Here is a 10847-nt window from a genome sequence, read left to right as displayed (position 1 = left end):
GGGGGGGGGGGTCAAACCCCTGGTCAGCAGGGCCTAACCCGCCGGCGGCTTGACGCCGGCGAGGCCGAGACGGCGGAGACCTTCGGGTTTGTTGCTCCGGCGTCCAAACGCCGCGCGGAGAGGCTCTGTGGGTTCCTAGCGCTCGTGCGCATCCGGAGAAGGCGACGGAAGGACGCGGGGTGGTCAGCGCTCGCCGGAGCGGGGCTTGCGGCGGCGGCGGCCGGAGCTTCGGGTTCGAGCGGGGCGAGGCCACAGAGGACGGGAGGGATGGTTAAGGGGCTCGCCGAGCTCCTGAAGATGCTAGGAGCACGGTGCCGTGCTCGATTTCGAGGCTTGCTGTCTGCAGTGACGGCGGCGACATCGCCGGCGGAGCCGAGCTCGCGGCTCCGGTGGAATCGAGGCTACAGGGCGCAATCGAAGGGGGGAAGAGGGAGGGGAGGCGTAGGAGCTCACAGCGGTGCCGTAGGGATGATTAGCCGGCTCGGGGATGCGACGATGGTGGCGAATTGACGGTGAAGATCCTCGGCGGCCGGCGATGGAAACGGCGATGCCGACGACGTTGTGGCGCGTCCGTAGTTCCATGGCTTGGTGGGGAGGTCGAGGATGTCGTGACGGAGCTCTCGAGCACGCTGGATGGGCGAGGGAGGGCTGGTGGCCACGGTGGTTGCGAGCAACGTCGACGGCGGCTTTCGGTCATGGGGGGGGGGAAGCAGAGGAGCGAGGGGGAGGGAGGTCCAGAGAGCGAGGGAGAAGTGAGAGGCGGTCGGGGACGTCTCCGTGGCGTCGCGAGGAAGTCGGGGAGGCTGCCACGGCGAAGCAGGAGGTGGAGGCCTCCGCGTGCGCGCGTGCGTGCGTGCTACTTCGCCTCTGCCTACTGGCAGAGGTTGAAGACAGCCGCTCTGCCCCGGTGGGCTGGACTGGTGCAGCTGGGCCGGCTACAGGTAAGTGGCCCAGGTACGGGTCTTTCTCTCTCTCTCTTTTTCTAATTATCTCAGTTTTCTATTATTCTGTAAATTTAGTGCTTTATTAAAAATACTCAGACACTTTCAAAAATCATGAAACTAATCATGGCTACTGTTTAGAATATATCCAACAGTAAACATTCTAGTTTATGATTATTTGAGCATTTGAAATATTTAATAGCATTTAAATGCCCAAATGAAAATACTATATGATTTAATTCAGTGACCAAATATGTCCTGCAAAAATATAAACCATTTTTGGTAGATGCTTCCACCTCAAACCAGAAATGTTGAACATTTTTAGAGGACATTTTGAGTTCAATGAAAAAGGTTTTATTTTGACCCTAGTTGAATTCATTTGGTGCTAGGGCTTAGTCAATCCCCATCTCAGGTTTAAATGAAATTTAAACATGATGTAACACTCTAATGCATGCACTAGGCATTGTCAGAACTAGGGATGTGACATATCGCTAGTGCACGCTTCCCACCTGAAACGATCACCGTCTCTCCAGAATGTCAATGCTGCATTCACCGGACTTAACTGCAGGTGCAGTTGGTGTTTCACTGACATGCGGGCCAGATGCCCATTGGGCCCACGTGTCAGTAACCCAACGCATCTGTAGTTAAGTCACTGAAGCAGCGTCCACATTCATGCCCGACGAACCTACTCCGGTGCCAGCTGTCCATCCATCTGCCGCGGCTCATTGCCATTCGCCCGCTATATTAACTTGAGCCCTAGCTCCCAGCCATAGCCAAAGACCCACACTTATTCTCCTCCAGTCCCTTCCTTCTGTCGGCACTATTCCAACCATGGCCTCCTAGAGCTCCGAAGCTCTCTTGGACGTACTGTCGCAGGAGTAGACAAGGGACATCGGCGGCTCCGCTCTGGGCGCGCTCCAAAGCTCTCTTCGACGTACTATCGCAGGAGCAAATGAAGCAGATCACTGGCACCCCCCCGGTCACCCTTCGCCACCACGACCACAAAGCCGGTGCGCGTGCGCGAGCGCAGCCGGTAGCGAGGAAGAGTAGAACATGGTAGGTTGCCGCCGCTCTTGTCCCAGGAAGGTGACGGCGATGTGGAGGTGGAAATCTTCAGAACCTTCTGCTCCGAAGGAGGAGGTTATCGAGGCGGATGAGGAGGAGGCAAAGGCAATGGCCGTCTTTCTCGGGTTCATGGCTGGACATGGTGGTCCGGCGCCGGCAATCGTTTAGATTAGGTTTACAGTAGGTTTTAGTACGGTTTGTGTGAAATATGTAATGAATTTCGTCCAGTTTGTAGGAAAAGTTTTCGAAATGTAATGAATTTCATCCGGTTAATTTGAAATTTGCTTTGTTTGCACGAATTTCGTCCGGTTAGTTCATATAGTTGTCGAAAGGTATGCGGGCAGCATCGGATGGCATCCATTAGTGTCCTCGGACAGATGCCGGTGTAAATTTGTGGGCCAGCGCTGGAGATGCCCTAACTATCATGCCATAATCGCTAACAGTGCTCGATTATTTGGCAGGGAACAATTATCCCTCGATCAAAAATCAGATCCTCAGTGTTTTGCACTCCTCCCGCGTAAGAGTGTAAACTCTTGCTTACATAAAAATGGAGCAAGTGGACGGCACTGTAGCACATCATATCACTCAAACTAGCCCACCTAACAAGTGGGAAAGCACCGCCCTCGTCATTTTGTTCTGGATTTCTATCGATCGATCACGCGAAAATGTTACGCTTTGCAAGTTCTAAAGGAAAAGGCGGTAGACTTACAACTCGTACGCGTCGCACCCCCGACAGTCCGGCTCGCATGCCGCTCACTAGAGGGGACACGTGTTGCCTTGCAATTTCACTGACATGTGGGACTATAATTGAATAAACCGTTGATAGCCAAAATCTAATCGCTCGGCGGGCATCGGCTGAGAAGGAGCAATGCTAGACGCACGGAGGTTTACTTGATGATTTTACGGGCTAACTGAATTGGACCAATAGAATTAAACATTAGAGGAGGCTGGACCCCACCCCGGCTGAAAAATCAGGAGGGTTGAAAGATTAGTTAGTTGAAGATCATGTAAAACCCCGTAACACGTTCGTGTGTGTAGTACTGAGAAGAGAGAAACGGGGGAGGGAGAAGAGATCGCCCGCCCGCCGTGCACGGACTCCAAGAAATATATGGTGATAATGTGAGGTGGGCCATGCTGGAGTCCGGACCGCTTCCGGAGCCTGCTTTGACCACCCTGGCCCCTCAAGACGCCAGCTGCCCGCCGCATGCATGCATAGCAAGTAGTACCAGTAAAAAAAATGGGCTATAAGCCCGCTTATGTGGAGGAGAGAGAGGCATTGCAAAAGTCAAGGAGTGGGCTCTGCAAGAGCCCGTCTCTACACGTGGTCCTAGGTATAAAAAATTAATTCTAAAAAAGGCATAAAAAACAATTGTGTCTAAAAAATAAAGGCAAAAAACATTTGAGAGGAAATAGATAGAGAGAAAGTGAGAAAAAGTTGTAACCTTATAGCCAACCTTATAGTCAACAGTATGGTAGCATTACATGAGGAAGGAGGGAGTGGTGCACATGCCAAGTTCACTGGGCTACCGTGTTTCACACTCCTCCATCGTAACAGTGGAGACAATAGCTTTCATCAAAAATAAACAATGAATACTCATTGCTCGTCCTATATATTGGAAAGAATACTTTTATTCGCCGACATGTGGGACGTCGACCATCCTGGTCCACCTGCCATGCACAAAATTACCCTGGTCTACCCCGGTCGTATCACAGGCCCAACCTTTCCCACTGTAAGTTGTTCAGACGAAGGAACCATCATGACTTCATTGAATTCCACTTCTTCAAGAAAACTTACTGTACCCGCAATACTGCTACCACACACGAAGACTGGATGGCACTGTACCACGTCATATCACTAAAACCCACTAGGCCAAACTAGCCAGCCTAGGTCATCTATTTTGGAATGGAGGGAGTACGTCTCTACACTGCTATGATTTTCTGTTGTACATCTCTGTACCTTTGCTATGATTTTCCTACCCTATAAACCAAATGAGGCCTAAATGTATCCATGTCAACTATTGTCTGATCGATCGCTAAGCCTACAATTTTAGGAGCTAGGGTGATTGGTCGATTGACGACGGATAAGTATAAGCGTACCATGTGCTCATCAGCCCCAATGTTTCTCTTCGGTGAGTGTTTTGCAAGTACGATAGCTCGCACAGTAGCTAGCCTACTAACACCAAGAATCATCAAACAAGCCCTGCTGATATGATAAACAGTTCAAACTTACATCTAAGCATGCCATATATTACATCAAAAGATGGTGAGGATACATCCGTTTCCATAACTCGGAGAGGGTTCGCATGATTCACTATCAAACAAAAGTAGCAAGTACCAGCCACACAAGACAGTGCACTAGCCCTAAGATGGTTTGATAACACGCATCGTTCTGGTAATTAAACACAGGGCAATGCAAACTACCCTGAAGGATTAGCGCGACCAACTATTTCTTGTCATCGATCTCTCGGGAAATGACCGTAGCACGGACAGCAGCATGGGAATCGATCTCTGGGGCGATGTCCACAGGATTGACCACGACATGAGAATCGATCTCTGGGGCGATGTCCATAGGATGGACATCGGCATCGGAATCGATCTTCGGGGCGATGCCAACAGGACGGACCGCGACATCGAAAACGATCTCTGGGGCACTGTCCACAGGACGGGCCACGACATCGGAATCATCAAGGACGTCCACCGGCACCTGCACAACCCTAACATATTAGCAAGCACATTGCAAATAATCAAAAACCACAACTATGGTAATAAGCCATTTTTTACCTTGTGCAGCTCACCGGGGATCTCATCCCTCCGGGGGCCATCTCCTCGTCCCTAATGGGGGCCATCACCTTGCCAGGGGAATACTGCTTCTCAACAGCGAATATCTCCTCAAACTCGGCCTTGAGACTCGCATAGGTGGCCATTAGAGTTTATGGGGTAGGCACGGTGGGGCCCTTGCTGTTCTTCCAGCTTTCTTTGAGGAGTTCGTTCGCCAACATTGTCAACTCTTTGGATAGTGCTTGTTTCTTGGAGTTCTTCGTCTCCATGGGTTGGCCCGCCAACATGGTCAACTTGTTGGTCGATGCTCGCTTCCTGGAGATCGCTGTCTCCAGTGGGTTGTCCGCTGGCAACTCTTTGCCTAGTGCTCCAGGATCCATCAATGAACTGAGAAACAAAAAACAATCGAAAGGAAACCACAATCGCAACGAAAACAGGAAAAGAATAGGCTGTGAGAATCGGTCGGTGCTTCGCAAAAATAAGATTCTTGGAATGAAAATATAGCAGCATAACTGATTCGCCCACCTTTCCTTCGTCGGTACAGAAGAAAAATTGCAGAAGTGAGTAGCCTAGAGTGAGGTTTTCTTCAAGAAAGGGAAGAAAGGGCTTCAACGAGTGTTCCAGTGAAATGATGGTTGCTTCGTCCAGTCCAACTTGGAGGCCACCTTACCACTGCTGGTAAAGGTGTGGGTTTTGTGATATGATGGGTCATGATGGCCACACCGGGGTGACATGTGAGTCTCGACTGTAGCACCTCGATGTGATTTGGTGGATGGCACGCGGTCCCGGATGCTTCGATGTCCCGCATGTAGATAGAGCGGCTAGTCATATAGGAGTACTCAATATTGTGCACCGCGACCAAGGCAAAGAGGAAAATGAGAGAACTACGTAATTAATGCATGAGTTTAATTAGGGTAGTTTTGTAAAGTACGAGATACATTCCTCCAATCACAAAATGCCTTGGTTCATGAGATTTGAGATTTGAGCCCTATAAACCGGAAGGGAGGGGGTACTACACGCGGTGTAGTCTAGTCACTTGTTGAAATCTCTAGAAAGGCAAGTACCCCTTTCCAGTTTACATGGCTATACTACTCCCTCCATCTAGGTGTGTAAGTCATCTTACGAAAACCAAATAGTCCCAAAACACTTAGGCGCGATGCATTAACTTCTACCTTGTTTCTTGTTTCTTGACATATCAACCAATAAGAGATGAGAGGTATGCATGCTTTTAATGACTTGAGACTACCAAACACGACATGCAGTGGCTAGTTCATTGCATGAAATGCTATTAATTAGCAAATAAACATTGGTGACCCCAGGAGGAAACGGTGCTAAGCGCGTGGACCTATGCAGAATGAGTATCAACCAATGGATGATGGAGTTTAATTGTTAAACAATTCAATGAGGGAAGCTTAGTTACAAATTCAGTGACTTACTCACCTAGACGAAGGGAGTAGCAAGTACTAGTACTACTACAATAGTGGGCCAATAGTGGGCTCAAATAGCAAACAGGCTCTCATGCAAGAGCCTGGCTACTATATGCGTGCTCCAAGGCACTGCACCACGCGAGCGTTTGCAACTGCCATGTTCGGGTTGCGGTTGGCTCTTCGCCTCTTCGAGAAGACGAACAATGATGTTACTCCTACTTGTACAGTATCGAATCCACTGCTGCATGTCCGTCCACCTCGTGCGGGAGGGATAGTGTGTAGCGAAAGCTTCTACTTACTGCTCCTGCCTTTGCGTCTATGACAGGTGGGCCCAACAGGTGGTTGGCCCTCCTGTCATGCAGCCAAAGGCAGGTGCAGTTAAGGCACCGGAGCTCAGTCCGCGAGGGAGAGGGCATTGTAGTAATCAAACTTCTCGGTCATGTACGAGTTGACGCGACACATCAAAGCACTGCAATTGATATACGTCTTTTTACACATTTCAAATGGACTACAACATAGGGATGTATGTAGACATATTCTGCTTCATATGTAGTCACTTGTTGCAATCTCTAAAAAGACTTATATTTGGAAACATAGGGAGTACAACGCATGCATGCATGCCGCGACTTTCCTTTTGATACTTGCATGTGTTGATTTGATGCACCTTGCCAAATTTTGACTATAAATTTAACTAACCAAATTTTCATGCATGTCAAAAAAAATTACGGGGCTGTTTGGATTGTGACTATGTTTGTCTTATGTTGCCACACTATTTTTCCCACACTTGTCACACTTTCCTAACTTGAGTTGCTCAAATTGTTAGACACACTTTGGCTTGCCTAAGGGAATCTTGCCACAATTTTTGTGTCTATGACATGTGGGGTTCACTGCTAATAAAAAAATTCTTGTCTTAGGTGTGGCTAATAAAAAAGACTTATATTTAGGAACAGAGGGAGTATAAAATATGAATAATAATGCATGTTGGGGCAACCCACGTTTTCGCTAATTTTAGCCGTGGGCTTGTTCACAATTTTTACGAGGGGGTGATTGTTCAATTAATGGAGGGACTTGTAGTACCAGACTTGAACGATATAAAGTGCGACATGGCACACCGTAACACCACTTGGAACAAGCGGGTAGCTATCTCAAAACACAATCAACAACTAAAAAAACCGCGACCTGGCATGTAGTACACAATTTTAAACGATTGTTTTGATGGAGTGAAAAAGGAATACTACCCCACTACGTATATATAGGCCAGAGCCTCTGCACTTGCTTGCTAGGGTTGCTCTATTCACACACTCTCATCCTCTCCAGATCTAAACAAGATAGGGTGGTAACACTGTCTTTGTCCCTTCAAAAAACACTGTCTTTCTATCCTCACCGTTGGTTATAGATCCGGACGTATCCCCCTCCGCCGGTGAAGGGGAGGAGGGGCAGCATTTAGGCTATCATCGACAGCGAGGGAGGAGACCCACTACCGGCCGCACGTTATCTCTGGCCGAGCGCCGGCACGGGAGGTCCTCCGATCCCTTTGTCGTTGCCTGCGGGTGGATCTGGCCTCCCGCCACCCACCTATCCACATCCCGACGACCTTCAGGTATATCTTCATTCGAAACCGTCTTAGCTCTACTTCCCAGCTCGCTACGTTGCTGCATGTGCATCATTTTCTACCTCTCAGCCCCTCTCGATCGGATGGTCCAACATCACCTATTTTTCTTCTTCTATTGTTAGAGGTAAAGCTACTTCATGGAGTCGAATCTTTTACTCCCTCCGTTTGGAAATACTTGTCATTGAAATGGATGTATCTAGATGTATTTTAGTTCTAGACACATCCATTTTGATGACAAGTAATTCCGGACGGAGGGAGTACTTGGTTCAAACAAGAAATAAAGTGGGGGTGGGGGAATTTAGTATGTACATCGGACTTGGTACAAATAGGAAGGAAAGGGGGTGAAAGTAGTATAGACTAGTCATCCAACCGGTCTCTTAGTCGAAAAGGGAAATATAAGGGTAACGCTGTACACAATGCTATGACCAGGACTAGACTTGCTATCCACACATAGGAGTAGGTGTCTAGAGTGAACAAAAATGGGAGCAACCCAGATATGTTTCTTGGATGTTTGTTTCTCGGGGCAACAAACTATGAATCACCACTTTATGCCCATGTTTAGGTACATGGTGCTGGATTGCTGGTGCACCCACTGTCCCATGCCCTTATACCAAATATTTAGCTATTCTTAATCTAATGTCCCTGGTAAAAATGAAGCCATGCCACTGTTATAAGCCATGACAAGTTTAGCAAAATGTTTTTGCTTGTAATTATTTGAGACTCTGACTGTTTCCTCTGTACCTTTTTGTGCAAACAGGGATATCCAATTCACCTGGTTGCTGTTGTGACCTTTTGGTGCACTGCACAAAACTCTTCTTAAAAGAAGTGACTTTTGTGCTGTTTAACTGGAATGTCAGAATGGAACAGTTGGTTCATTTCGGTGGAACTGCACAAAGGGAGATCTGTGTTCCAATCCTCATCATCCATATTGGCGCCATAACCTTCCTTTAGGTAAGAATGATACTTAATGCATGTGTTCATCTCTATTTTCCGACTGCCATGAGAAAATAATGCTATTTTCTACTAGTACACTTGTACTCCCTCACTGACAAAACCAATTCTGAAATAGAAGGACAATCATGTACTTGGTTTCACCAACTAGTGAGGAGAAAGAGAAACAGAGCATGAAGAGGAAGAAGAAGAAGAATAAACAATGCCAAGGCGATCTTGCTGAAGCCAGAGGCCTCAGTCGAGGCCGTTCAAGGGCTCCGGCAACAACTATCTTACATGTGAGACGATCCTCCAGGGAGCCCTTCCACTTCTGTTGTCTCACTTAATTAATTAGGAGTACTTAAGTACCACTAATTTATTGTTGCCTTATTTTCCTGTCAGAGTTAAACAAATCTTTAGTAGGACCCTATGCTGAATCATGTCCGTGTGTATGTTTGTCTACGGAGGTGAATCATGTGGTGGAGTAGGGAGGGAATATTATTAGTGTCATGACATAATAGTGCTATTGTTTTGCATGTCAATTTATTGCCATTGGTTCAATGAGGCAATGTTTTGTGTAATGTCCATCATGAATTTGATGCTACTGTTAGAGTAATATGCTAATGTCTTCCTATCCTTTCTCACTAAGCTAATGAAGGTTTCACCTTGTTCCTACTTGTGCAAACAGGGATCATGTTGCGCCAATCATACATTTTAGTGGAACTACACAAGACAATACAATGAACTGTATCCCAGCCAGTGCTTTAACTCTGTTGGAAGTTCTTGATAATCTTTCGATATAATCTCAGCACTAGTAAACAAGAGCGATTTCAACCATACATTTGAAGTGCACAAAAATATATACTATTGAGTGATTCCAGTGAGTGCTTTATCATCTCTTATGGGACTACATGAATAAGCTTTTTTTCTCAGGTTGGTACTGGCCTAAGGCCTTCATCCATATTAGTTTGCTGTCATCTCTATTTGTATCGTGCTACTATCATGAGAAACTCCTTTATCTTTGCACGTTAAAGTTTTGCAACCTATGATAAATGGAAATGCTTTGAGTGTTGAGCTAATTGGCACTGATTAAATAAACTAATACCTCTCTTTAAGCAAGACTACTATGTTGCTAACTTTACCCATTAAGATAATGAAGGTGCTTCTATTTGTTAGTGTATGTTTTATCAACTAGTCCCACTATTACAGTAATCTCACTCTCTCAATATATGTGCCAACAGGGATGCTCGATTTTGGTGGAACTGCACAAAAACTTTGGGTGCCGCTAATCTCGGCTTGCTTTCTTCCTTCGCTGTCAGTTTCTTCGCTTATCTCGGCTTCCAATCAAAGGAAATAGTAGTTGATATGCTACCTCACACAGGTTGGTACTGGTCTTTATCCTGATTATTGTGCTTATCATGTATTGGTAATTTGGTATTGTGCTACTGTTTGCCGATTTTATAAAGGAGTAACTTGGAGCCTGAACCCGCATGCAAATCATTGCATTGGGTGATTTCAGTAGAACTGCACAAAATGATCAGATGGACAGATACTTATGCTGCTGCTATATACTCCAAAGTTCACTCAGACAAGCATCGATGTTGACAAGAAGTGCCTATATTCATTCGAGTATCAACCGGCGTCAACCAGTTGTCAAACTCCCAAGTATTAGGAGAGTGAACGCCAAAAATATTGCTTGGCGCATAGCCCAGAAGAACACAATCCAGTCTTTGGTCCCAACTTGTGCCTTTTGGTTATCGGCAGATATGGTAGCAAACTGTATGGCATGGAGTCTAATGATTCCAGAAAAGTTGGTTGACGCATATATTCATCTGGCACTTAATCAGTCTGCACGCCAGGGATGCTCCATTTCAGTTGAACTGCACAAAAAATTTGGGTGGTTCATTTTCTCAACCGCCTCCTTTGTCGTATGCAATGTAGAATTTTGGCGGACCAAGATGAGCCAGTAAACTAGTTGGATGAAAGTAGTGGCCAAGTTGCTCAAACCTCACTCGGCATGAGGCCACTATTTGAGGATAAACCTACAAGCAAAGTTCAGATTGTCTGTGCTGCCTCTTATGTACTTGAAAGTTT

This window comes from Triticum dicoccoides, chromosome 7B, assembly GCF_002162155.2.
Source record: "Triticum dicoccoides isolate Atlit2015 ecotype Zavitan chromosome 7B, WEW_v2.0, whole genome shotgun sequence".
NCBI classification, from domain to species: Eukaryota; Viridiplantae; Streptophyta; class Magnoliopsida; order Poales; family Poaceae; genus Triticum; species Triticum dicoccoides.
The sequence above is the reverse complement of the archived record's forward strand: the minus strand, read 5'-3'. Positions refer to the sequence as shown.